Consider the following 4,568-nt stretch of genomic DNA (forward strand, 5'->3'; position numbering starts at 1 on the left):
CTGGGTACAGAGGAGAAGCACTGTGAGGGCTATGAGATGGGGCCTATGTTATCTAGAGAACTTGGGGGGAAGTGGGTGGATATTAGCCTCAGGGAGCCAGCAGCATTTGGGCTGCTGGGGTGTGGAACCCAGGAATTCAAAGAGGTTTGTGGCAGAGAAGAGGGCTGTTATTGTGGGTTGTTTTGGAGTTTAGGTCATTCAAGGCTTCCAATATTTTCCACAGGGAATCTGGGCGTGCTTGTGTACTGGGTAGGGAGAAAAGGGAGTCACATGAAAGTTGGGAAAGAACCAAGAACACAGAATATCACAACTTAAAGAGACCTCGGAACCCTGAAGGGAGATTCTCAGAGCTGGAAGGGGCCTCTGAGATCATGTAGTCCAAGAAGACTACTACCTCCTCCCAGTTCAGTTTTACAGATCAGAAACCTGAGGCTCAGAAAGATAAATATGAGGGCCTGAAAAATGTGCATGTGCTGGGCCAGGGGTAGGTGAGTGTTGTCTGACCTGACTATGCTCCGGCCTGGCCATTCTGGAGCATGATTTGGAGAAGGGTGTGTGTGTGTGTGTGTGTGTGTGTGTGTGTGTGTGTGTGTGTGTGTGTGTGTGTGTGTGTGTGTGTGTTCGTTCTTCAGGAGGGCTAGAGGCACTGGGCCCACTGAGGTCAGAGACAGCACCAGCTGGGACTCAGGTTCAGTTCTACTGCATGGCAAGACACTGTGTGAGGGGCTAGAGATCCAGGTGATTGGCAGAAGTGAGCCCAGTGGTTTGGATGCCAACGCTTCAATTCTAATCTCAGGCAGTCTTCTTCCTCCCCAATAGGGCACGGAAGACAGGACCCTTCACTGGTCCAGAGGGAAGGGCTGAGTCTGTCTGATGGTAACTACCTCTTTCTTTCTTTCCTTCCTTCCTTCCTTCCTTCCTTCCTTCCTTCCTTCCTTCCTTCCTTCCTTCCTTCCTTCTCTCTGTCTCTCATCCCTTACTCTCTTAGAATCTATACGGTATATTGCTTCTAAGACAGAAGAGTGGTAAAGGCTAAGCAACTGGGGTAAAGTGACTTGCTCAAGGAAGGTCACATAATAGAAGTGTCTGAGGCCACATTTGGACCCAGGACTTCCCATCTGTAGGCTGGATGCGCTATCCATTAAGCCACCTAGCTGCTCCAAGGCCAAGTTTTCTTAGCTTTACTTCCCAGTCATCCTCTAGCCACCAGAGAGCCAGGTGCAAAACAGAATGTCGTGGGAGGTTCTGGGTGGAAGTCTTTATGATAAAACATCAGGGAAGGTTTCCTGAAGGAAGCTGCACTCGAGCTGGACTTTAAAGGACAAATAGGAATTAAAGCAGAGAATATTCCTGCCAGCCACAGTCTCTTTGACCACCTATCTGTCCTGCTCGCTGGCTACCATTCTGCCCCTTTGGCCACCTCGAGGTCTCTCTGCCTCCAGTTTTTCCTTCCACTTGTCTGAACCCCTCCCCATCTATCTGTCCTTCCCAACACCTGTGAGTCTGGCCACCAAAGGCAGGGTGGGTGCCCAGGAGAGAGCAAAAACTGTTTGTTTCCAATTTCTCCTCCTCCTGACCCCAATTTCCCTCGGGTCACCGGCTTATCTGAAAGAGGGAGTGAGGCAGGGACGGGAATGTGTTTCTATTGTTAACAGAGAAATTCAATTAGGGCTGCAGTGCAGGGAGTCAGGGCTGAGCCTGGTGGATAGAGACAAACTTAGCTCAGCTGTTTGGATGGGCAGCTGGAGGCCGGCCTTTCCATTTGGCAACCTGACCTTCTAGAGTCTCCTGCCTTTTCTTCCAAGCCCCACAAAGGACTAATAGCTAGTCCCCTTCTGGTCCTGGATCCTTTTTGGGCATTTAGCATGGTATAGTTAAAACAACTCTGGATTAGGAGTTAGGAGGCCAGGATGGGGTCCTGAGTGCGAATTCCTGGCCCAGTTTCCTTCTCTGGTACTCCCTAGCTGTGTGACCTTGGACAAGTAAGTCATTTACCTCTTTGATGCTCCCTTATAAGATGAGGGGATTGGGTTAGGGCCTCTCAGCTCTGATATTCCACGTTCTTGGTCCCATTCACCTCTGACATTCCAGTTGTTTCGGTCATTGGACTTCTCTGGTCCCGGCTGTCCCATCACTTAAATGGGGATGATCCTACTTCCCTGGACCAGATCCCTTCTGAGGACCCTTCAGAGATGTGGCCCCTGGCTAAACTGTTTTCCCACCTAACCTGAGATTTCACTGGTCCAAGGGGAGAAACTCTTTTCTATCCAAGCAGACCTGCAAAGTCCAGTCTTTTCCTGGAGATACTGAGAGGCTTGCCTGAGTCACCCCATTAGTATGTGTCAAGAAACCTAAAGGCCATCTCTTTGCTGACCTTGCCAAGGTAACTCTGCTAAGGTGTTGGCTGGTAATAAAGGCACAGACCCTCTCTGGGACACTTTTTCTCATTCCATGATTTCTATTTATGGCAACATCTTTTGTACCTACTACCCCTTTTTGACTACTTTTAGAGCCTCATAAAAGATCTTCACATCTTGATTCCCTAGATTTTATTTTTTTTAAACCCTCACCTTCCGTCTTAGAATTGATACTGTGCATTGGTTCCAAGGCAGAAGAGCAGTAAGGGCTAGGCAATAGGGGTTAAGTGACTTCCCCAGGGTCACACAGCTGAGAAGTGTCCAGATTTGAGGCCAGATTTGAACCCAGGACCTCTCATCTCTTGGCCTGGCTCTCAATCCAGTGAGCCACCCAGCTGCCCCCTAGATTTTATTCTTGACATCACTATCAAACTAATCTTTCTCATATGCAGATCCAATTGTCACTTTTCTGCTCCAAAGTCCTTAATGACTCCCTATTACTCACTGAGCCAAAGTAAAAAACTCCTGATTGGTCAAGGCCCACCATACTCTGGTACTGCCCCATTTTTCCTGCTTTATTTTGTATATTCCTCTTTTCTTCTTTAAACTCTGTATTTCAGCCAAACCAGCCTACTCTCTATCACCCAAGTCTATTCTGTGCTCTCCTTAGCTTTCCAAGCTTTTTCTCACACTGTTCCCAATCCCTGGAATGTCTTCCTCCTCCTTACTGCCTTAATTTCCTACTAGTTATTTAAAATCCAACTCAAATGCAAAGCATTTCCTCCAGGAAGCCTTCCCTGATGTCTTATCATAAAGACTTTCCCCTTTCAGATCTTCACTCGGCACTCTGTTTTTTATCTTTCTAACAGCACAGTTCTTGGGTAATACTGAGTATCATGGCTACCTGTTCTCATGCCTTATCCCCCTACTACACAGGACCTGGCCCTCTCTAAGCTTTGAATTCAACTAAACAGGAAGGTACCCCTGGCAAACTTCACCCTATCCTGCTTCCCCTGGTTTCCATGGCAGTCTGACTCTCTTTCTTGTTATTAAGTCATGTCTGACTCTGTGACCCCATCTGGAATTTTCTTGGCAAAGATACTGAACTGGTTTGCCATTTCCTTTACCAACTCAATTTACAGATGAGGAAATTGAGGCAAACAGGATTAAGTGACTTGCCCAGGGTCACACAGCTAGTATTTGAGGCCAGATTTGAACTCAGGAAGATGAATCTTCCTAATTTCAGGCCCAGTGCTCTATCTACTGCTTTACCTAGCTGTCCCCTGACTCCCTTAGTCTCCCTCCTTTCTGAGAGTCTGAAAAGAGGAGCACAGACTGGAACCTGCACCATCTAATGGGAAACAACTCCTCCATCTCCTGTATTATTTTTCCCATTCCACTTCTTTCCTCCCTTCCTTTCTTCTCTTCTCTCCCCCCTACCCTCTCTTCTCTTCCCTTCTCTTGAGCTCCAACCTCAGTGAACAAAGTGTGTGTCTTCATTCAGTTTTAGGTCCCTCACCCAGCACAGCAAGATATAAAATATACACATGGGTGAAGGAGGTAGGGTGGATGGTTTGAGGGAGCTTAGAACTCAACTGCCCTGGAGCCGCTGGGCTTAGCTGTGTGGGCTGGACCCAGCCTCCACCCTTCTCCTGTCCTTTCTTTTTCTCTTCAGAGCCTAGATTCTGGCCTTCCAAGTTCAAGGCCCATGCCAGGAATCAGAGACAATTGGGGCGGTGGCAGCTGCAGCTTCAGGGGACAGGTGTGTGTACGGGAGCAGATGTAACCTTGGCTGGCCTGGTCCTTTCTGGGGATGCAGCAATTAAGATGTGTTCCGCGCCCCCCCCCCCCCCCCGCTCATACACACACAGAAGGGGAGAGACAGACAGAGGGAGACAGAGACAAGACAAACAGAGAGGGGAGAGAGAGGGAGGAAGAGAGAGAGGGAGAGAAGGAGGGGGAGAGAGAAGAGAGGATATGGAGGGGGAGAGACAGAAGAAAGAGAGAGGGAGGAAGAGAGAGGAGAGAGAGAGAGAGAAGGACAGAGAAAGGGAGAGAGAGAGAAGAAGAAGAGACAGAGACAGAGAGGGAGAGAGAGACAGAGTCAGAGACAAAGACAGAGACAGACAGAGAGGGGAGAGAGAGGGAGGAAGGGGGGAGAGCAGGAGAGGGAGAGAGAGAAGAGAGGATATGGAGAGGGAGAGACAGAGA

Source organism: Gracilinanus agilis, chromosome 2, assembly GCF_016433145.1.
Source record: "Gracilinanus agilis isolate LMUSP501 chromosome 2, AgileGrace, whole genome shotgun sequence".
Taxonomy (NCBI): domain Eukaryota; kingdom Metazoa; phylum Chordata; class Mammalia; order Didelphimorphia; family Didelphidae; genus Gracilinanus; species Gracilinanus agilis.